The following is an 8,366-nucleotide window of genomic DNA, read 5'->3' on the forward strand; positions in this document are numbered from 1 at the left end:
ACCTGGGCTAAAATTTTATGTGCTATGTTCATGATCTTTTACACATCAATGATTAATGCCATGCAAATGACTGTTTTTTTACATCATTTGCTACTGCCCAACAAGACAACAATTCAAATCTCCTACATGCCAGTGTGGATGTAACAATCATAACAGGGAGGATGGAACCGGTTGAAGGACCAACGAGCCGGGCGATAACCGATCGTGTGAACAAGGCCTTAAATGCCATAAACAAGATAATTAAACTTAGGCCAAAGGACAAGACCTGGGACCTATGAGGTCATTCAGCACTAAAAGAAAGTGACAGTCAGTAAGAAGGTTTGAAAGGTGTAACAGGAAGAAAACCTCGCAGTTGCACTAGGAAACAATTTTTAGAGAGGGTGGAAAGTCAAATTGAATATGAACGGAGGTACAGTAAAACAAATGAGAAAGGTTGCAGCTAGAAGCCGAAGGGACGCTGCAAAGAACCTTAAGTAATGCCTACAGTGCACCATGTGAGGTGCACTGACAGAAATACCCTTCTACGGGGCCTAGATGCCATGAGGTCACACGGATCTCTACCAGAAGGTTTTCATTCCCTAAACCTTAAACACAAACCATCATTCCCAGATGTCATGCACAGTCACGTATATTGCTGTTCACTCATTTATAGCTTTATGCTTGTTGAATTGGAACTGGAATATAGAATTTAGGCCAAAGGCCAAACACTGCCACTTATGAGTCATCCAACGGTGAAACGGAAATTGAGTCAGAAAGGTGGTTTGAAAGGTGTAACAGGAGGAAAACCTGACAGTTGCACCATGAAACAATTCTTAGGAGAGGGCGGAAAGTAAGATGGAAGGAAAAGAATATGAACGGAGGTACAATGAAAGGAATGAAAGGGGTTGCAGCTGGTAGCCGAAGGGTTTATACCTGTTGATGTTATTCCTCGGCCTAAGCAATTTGTTTCCGCGCCTCACTTTCTCGCTCTAACTTCTGGTCTATCCTCCTCGGCCTAAGCAATTCTTTATCTGAGTCTGCCTTCCTCAAGCTTAAGCAATTCTTCAACTCTCCCGTAGGTGGGTAGTGCCGTCAGTGCACCTCACGTGGTGCACTGTAGGCATTACTTAAGGTCCTTTGCAGCGTCCCTTCGGCTCTTAACTACAACCTCTTTCATTCTTTTTTCTCAACCTCCTTTCATATTCTTTTTCTTCCATCTGACTTTCTACCCTCTTTGACAACTGTTTCAAAACGTGCAGCTTCAAGGTTTTCCTCATGTTGTATTTTTAAACCTTCATACTGTCAATTTCCCTTTCACCGCTGAATGACCTCATGAGGTCCCAGCGCTTGGCTTCTGACCTAAATTCCATATTCCAAGTCCTATTCCTCAACTCTCTTTCCCATTCCGGCTTTTCCCCTCAAAGAACGTTCAGTTACGATGAAGCTCGCTTAGCAAATCTATTGGCCTTTATAGCACGACCCATATTAAACGTAAAGACAGACTTAGCAGCATCCCGAGACGTGGCTTCGTAAAGAAACCCTTAGTGGCGTTTACCTTTTTCCAAATAAACTACGACAATCATCCTGGTAAGTAACCTCCATAAATTTAGTTACTTCTTTCACTACCAGAATCGTTTCTTTACAGTTAACTAAACGTATTTAAAAGGTAATAAAATTTTACCACAGCCATTCTGTTCTAGAGCAACCAGTTTATTAAAAACCACATGAGAGTTCATTTGTAAAATATGGGGTCTATGTACCAATAAGTTTTTTATAACCTGTATTTTACTTCATTCACTAATTTACAAATTCCTTCAGTAGTTTACAATTTTTATTTCCGTAATAAGCAGAAACGATAGCAATTAAAGAGACCCATTAACACAAATACAATTTCATATGATACATCCACATGAAGCATTCCATAAGGAAATATAACGGCAGTCATGTTAAAATCCTCCAAAAGTTTTTGATTACCAAGTTCGACTATTTTGCTCATTTCTCTCCTGTTCGGTGTCAAAATCACTAACTCACTAAGCCAATAGTAACCGTAATAGTTACTTTCCTAAACAAACAATCCTGAGAATTATTAGTCTTTAAATTGGTTTCATGGATAGAATACAGTAGAAGAGAATATACCATTTAAGCCTAAGGCCAAGTGCTGGGACCTATAAGGTCATTCAGCTATGAAAGAGAAAATTGAGATTAGAAAGGTGTGAAAGGTGTAACAGGAGAAAAACCTTGCAGTTGCGCTATGAAACAATTGATAGGAGAGGTTGGAAAGGAAGATATAAGAGAATACGAACGTAGGTACAGTAAAAAGAATGAAAGGGGTTGTAGCTCCGGAACGAAGGGATGCTGCCAAGAGCCTTAAGTAATGCCTACAGTGCACCGCATGATGTACACTGATGGCGCTATACCACCCTGCGGGGGTTTCATTAGCCTATACTAGTGACGTATTAAATTGAATATGAAATTTAGGCAAGAAGCAAAGCGCTGGGACCTATGTGGTTACTGAGAATCGAAGGAACCTATTAAACGGAAATCGTTAAAACAAATTAAATGTTTTTGGTAAAAGAAACTTTGCATCTCAAAGCTTTATGTCAACCAACCATTTTGCCAGAAACGACCTCCAACCAAACCTCTCCCCACCTTTAAAAACCTCGCTCAATTAAAAGAATTTAACTTCACTTATTCTTTGGTGCTACAAGTATGATATCTTAACTTCAGTGCTATTTCAAATTTTGTTTTGTAAACTATGAAAACTTAAAATTCCCAGAGGCTTTCCCGGAACAGTGACTCACCTTAAATTTCGCCGTGTTTTTAACAAAAATGGATGGTAGATATCGTACTGTAATATTTCAGATTATTTTTTATATTATAACTTAAAATTCTTTTTCGTCTGCGTTAAATCCTATATTTAGCTACGTTGCTTAAATTTGGAAGTGTGGTGACCATCGCATTATCAAATTTCCCTATGAATGAATGGAAATTTTCTTTGTACTGACTCCATGAAATAAATAATTTGATTTTTAGTTTTACCTTCAAATTACACATTGTTCTCAAGTAGTAAAATCACGTAAATTACAAAATTTTTGTTCCAAATCATTTAACGGCGCTCTTGGTACTCTTACATTTATTCATTAGTATGGAGTCAGATTCAGTTCGTTGTCCCACAAATTAGCTAAGGGCATTTGAGTCGTCACAACCAATACCCAAACCAGATTTCCACTTTAAGTGTTGAACAAATGGAACTTTTAAAATCTGATATAGGCCTTTCACATGTGTATTCACTCACACATGAATACTGTTAAAGAGTCTGGTATATTTCTAAATTAAGTAGTTTTTACCTTCAAAGTATCCCACATACTTTGTTTTCCCCCTATAAAAATACCGAGGAAGTAGTCAAGAACTGAAAACTAAAGACCTATTTTTATTAATAAAAAAAAGACAATTATAATACAGGCAAATGGTAAGTTTACGAATGCAGAATATCCGAGGAACCTAACTTACAAACCTATCAGGATTTTAATGAAAAGCGCAGCATGGAAAATTTAGAAATTAAATGAAAAAGCCTGCATCTATCATGTCGACACCTGGATCCCTAGAAATATCAGCCTAAAACTGAAAGGTTCTCAAATCCGCCCTGCATCTGCACATTTTCTTGAACTCTGGTTCCGCCAACAGTGTGTGGCCTGTAACAAAAAACAACGGCAGCAGAAAACGTTCTTACGGTAATTACTCGCCAACTCCGTAAAGAGAACGTTAACTCTAATATTTCTTGAAATAGGTACGATATTTTACTTTAAGGATAATTAGCTTATAAAAACCATGAGTTACGTTTCTCCAATCAATGCCCAAAAAAGTTTATTACCCACTGAAAACTTGTAACCATCTGTAGTAAGATTATCTCCTACATTTTATCCCATAATTATGCATTAAAGCTGTATAACAAATATTTATGCTTTACAATGCTACTTTGCTCCTGACGCCATTTCAAGTTAAAAATTTCCACTACACGTAGAAACCACTCAAAAAAATTTGTATATTAATACTTAAAAAATGTACTATTCTGAAAATCGCCAAAATCAAAATTAAGATAACCCATATACTTTAATCAATGTCGTATTCTTAAAAAGATACCTTTGATCTTTCAGGAATTCAGGCAAAAGTTAAAGAAACGGCTGAACTTTAAAATAAAGCAACGAGGTTGTGTAATGTGAACTCTTGCTAGGGAGGAAATTATTACATCATAGATCAGTTTTGCCACTAATCAGTATCAAAAAGACTCAACAGCTCCTACCTTAGTATACTGTATCTAAAAATGTACATTGGTACATGCATTAACTGTCTGATGACCTAAACATTTCAGGTGCTATATAGTAAATACGATCAAATACCTAATTGCCACGGATGGCTTGGCGAATGACGTTCATTACGGCATCGCATTCACTGAATTAATGGGTACCAACAATTGTATCCAACTCATTTGATATCTTCACAACTTTGTTAATGCGTATTTCACATACTCTAAGCCTTGTTGGTGGATACCATTGGAAATCCATCCCTTGATTATGGATAACATTCCAAACTCGCTGCCTGTGTTCATGAACAGCCCCACAACGAACTGTTCAGGGAAGCAACACATTACTGCCCTTATTCAAGGATAATATGAATGAGTGCCTGGTGATCACGAACAGCATAATCATCATTGTGCCGATAGTACCGTTTACGGATAACACTCATTTGACAGGGTTCGTGGAAAACATTCATTGCCCATGTTAATGGGTGGCATCTCAAAACTGTTGCCAGTATTCGTGGGTAACATCTCAAAACTATAGCCAGCGTTCATGAGTAACTTTACAAACTCATTGCCAGTATTCTAGAGTAACTTCCAAACTCATTGCTTGTGCAGGAGTATCAAACTTATTGCTGTGTTTGAGTAACAAACTCATTGCTTGGCAATGTGTAAATAGTAAGATTCATTGCTTGTGTACACAGTAACACTCATGTTCATAGAGAAAAACTCACTACTTGTGCTCAAAAGTAAAAATCATTGCTTGTCTTCACAGAAACTCATTGCCTATGTTCATAGAGTAAACCCATTGCCTGCATTCAGCGTAATAAACTCATTGCCTGTGTTCATAGAGTAACAAACTTACTGCCTATGTTCACTGGGTAACGAACTCATTGCCTGTGCTCAGAGTAAGCTCATTGCCTGTATTCGTAAAGCACAACTCATGGCCAGTGTTCATAGAGTAACATACAAATTTAATGTTAACGGATAGCATCATAAACACACCTCATGCCATGAGTAACCTAATAGTATCAAAACTAAGCAACATACCTGGCAAACTTAACTCGACTACACCCAACTCAAAGTAAACCGATATTCCAATTATTATATTCTATGCAAAAAATATCCACGGCTTAAAAATTTCCATACAACTAAAAAAATGCTTTCGTGCTGTCTTATCAGGAGCTGAATGCTTATCTATGAGTTACTGACGAACTCCATAAAACCAATTCCATCAAACAGCAGAAATCCAAATATTACCCTGGAGAATCTCTGCCAGAGGAAAATTCAGCATGGTTTTGATGATTTTCAAGATATTAGTTATTGGGTAAGCAAGTCCTAATATAGTAAATGACCCGTACATTTATGGAACTTCCTCTAACCCCTATACGAGCCAGGGCAACTGATACAGGAAAACTCATTCCCGGAAAACTGACAGCTCATACCTGGACAATTGATTTCTAGGACAACTGATATATAGGAAAACTCATAACAGGTATAAAGTGATTTAATTTTGAAAGAAAATGACAACTCATAACAGGTATAAAGTGATTATTTAATTTTGAAAGAAAAATCAAGAAAAAACAAATATGAAAAGAAACTATTTTTGGGGCCAATGAAAAACATTAAGACTCAATGTGAAAAAAAAAAATGAAAACTTATGCAGATGATATGCCACAGCTGTTACGAAAGACATTCTGGCAAGGATCATACTTTCAAGTCAAGTTATCAGTCGCTACTCGTTGCACTCTTAGTAAACCTGTTTTGAAGTGATTTGCACTCCCCGTTCCAAATCAACTTTATTTTTCTGCGCCAAAATCTCCTCCAACTCTATTGTATTTACTAATTTCCAGATATTCGGATGTTGGCATGAAATTTGAATTTTTTAAGGCATTATGAAAACCTTCAAGAATATTATTAATTCTAGTCATGTCAGTTGAAGTCCTCAAAGAAATATTCCACATTTCAACTGGATATATTGGAGCCAGACTACGCCTTTTAGCGCCTCTTCCTCTTTCGGGTCCTATGGAAGTCACTTCAAAATACGATACAAATTCGTGTGGCAAACTATCGTCGTCGTCGGACAGTTCTTCGTATGCAACAATAACATCAGTCACTGGTGAAAAAGCAAGTGCTATAAAGCACTTTATCTTTAGACGAAATGCTTCTTCTGTATTATATTGGACTTTATGACCTAGCTCAAGTTTTCGGTAGAGGTTTTGAGAAAAATTAATAACCAGTTACCTGTATGTCTGGAAAACTTCAAAATAAATCTACTAAAAGGGGCCTTTTTCGAAGTCCATCGTATACCTGTCAGGCTTAATCTTAGGGGGGAAGAGTAAATGAGAAAACAACCGATCATAAGTTGCTTGCTGCTTGGGTAACAATGCGAAAACACGAGGTACATTCAAATTACCTATTTGGATGCTAATTTTATATAACTGGTAATATATGGACAAACTTTAAATGTGCCATCGCCAGTCCAAACACGAATTTTAACGAGATCATCCAGCCCAGTTGATGGGGCGAAAATCAGCGTTCTTACCCCCCTCATCCACGCCAGTATCATATCGCAAAAATGGTTCCCCTGATACAAATTTGTGGTACAAAAGAGATGTCAAAATCATCCTTCTGATGGAATAGGAGGTGCACTACTATTTTGCTGTCGCCACCGACGAATACTTCGTGATAAACTTGATGTTGCTGGCAGTCCAGCCAACGCCTCACCGTATAGAGAACATTCTGTGGCAATAGCAATTCTCGCGTTCTTGCTGTGAAAGTGTTCCCCTGGTGAAGATAATATCTAATGGGCCCTCCTCAGCCATCGTCCGAACGCGTGCTCTGCACATCTTAGCTTCACAGTCATACTTTTCTTGATTTTTCTGCATTGTCTGAAAATTATATACGTAGTTGTCATTCACAAGCTTATTAGATGCTCGCTGAGATTTTATATATGGCATTGTAAAGACTAAAGAAAATTTTAAAATGGTTTAAAAGTTAAGTACAAAACTGACTTAAGACGTACAATATATAAAAAATTCAATGAAAAACTATGACGACCGTTTGAGAGTTGTTTGCTGGACGAACAATAAGTAGCATGAAATTTAAAGGGTGCTAGTCAATAATTAAAGAGTTAAATGATCACATTTACGCCTATAACTAAAAATTTGCCTATTTACTTTACCAATAACTAATTTTAAATATAAGTGAAATATGTATCTTATGAGCTATCCTATACATCACTTGTCCTACAGTAGATATCAATTGTCCAGGTATGAGTTGTCCGATGTGAATTTTCCGGGAATGAGTTGTCCTGTATCAGTTATGAGAAGATAACCAAGTTCGAATCCTCTGAACATTCTGTTAAAGATAACGCCAACTTAAGCTTAAGTTCGGGTAAAACCTTTATGAATATTGGCCAAAACTTATCTGCCTTAACCTAACCACAAACGTAATTCATTTTCAGGAAGCTAAAATTCTAAAGTAAAACAGCCAAAGACACCAGACCTGTACATAAATTTAATGTTTTAATGCGGAATATTTTCGTTTGATGGCATAAACATTAATTTCCTCAAACCTTAGGGAGCTTCCGCAAACTGAACTTAGTGGAAGGTAGCCAAGCACATTTAAACACCTAATACCTATCTGAACTTAAAGAAAACTAAGTAATAGATCAAGTCTAAACCAGCACCTGAAAGAAAGTTTGATTAGTAGACCAAAACCACCCAAGAATCTGCATAGTAGGTCATACGACCTACTATGCAGAACATGGGGGCTCCCCCACCCCTCCAGGGGCACCTCCCCTAAAGGGGTGGAGGATAAGGTCAAGTTGTTCAAGAACAGTATATTCAAATTAAAGTAAATTTATTACAAAAATAAATTAATGAAAAACAAAGTAAATTTACTGTAAAAATTAAAACTCATGAAATTTAAAAAAATTGCAAATATAAAAAAAGTAAATTTGATTAAATTAAAGATTAAAAACTTACAAAAAATTTTTCACAAAACTTAAAACAAAGTAAATTTACCACAAAAATTAAAACTCATGAAATTTTAAAAAATAAATATAAAAGTAAATTTGATTAAATTAAAA

General features: G+C 36.6%; 1 long non-coding RNA gene across 1 annotated transcript in view; it reads right to left on the reverse strand.

Annotated features, from left to right (window-relative positions):
- Positions 1–6,373: 6,373 nt before the first annotated feature.
- The window catches only part of LOC136834544 (uncharacterized), a 2,779-nt gene continuing 786 nt past the window's right edge, over positions 6,374–8,366 (reverse strand). Inside the window, exon 2 of the long non-coding RNA XR_010851848.1 lies at positions 6,374–7,164. This is a non-coding gene — a long non-coding RNA (uncharacterized lncRNA). The remainder of the gene's footprint in view (positions 7,165–8,366) is intronic.

The sequence above is a fragment of the Macrobrachium rosenbergii genome, chromosome 54, assembly GCF_040412425.1.
Source record: "Macrobrachium rosenbergii isolate ZJJX-2024 chromosome 54, ASM4041242v1, whole genome shotgun sequence".
Lineage (NCBI taxonomy): Eukaryota > Metazoa > Arthropoda > Malacostraca > Decapoda > Palaemonidae > Macrobrachium > Macrobrachium rosenbergii.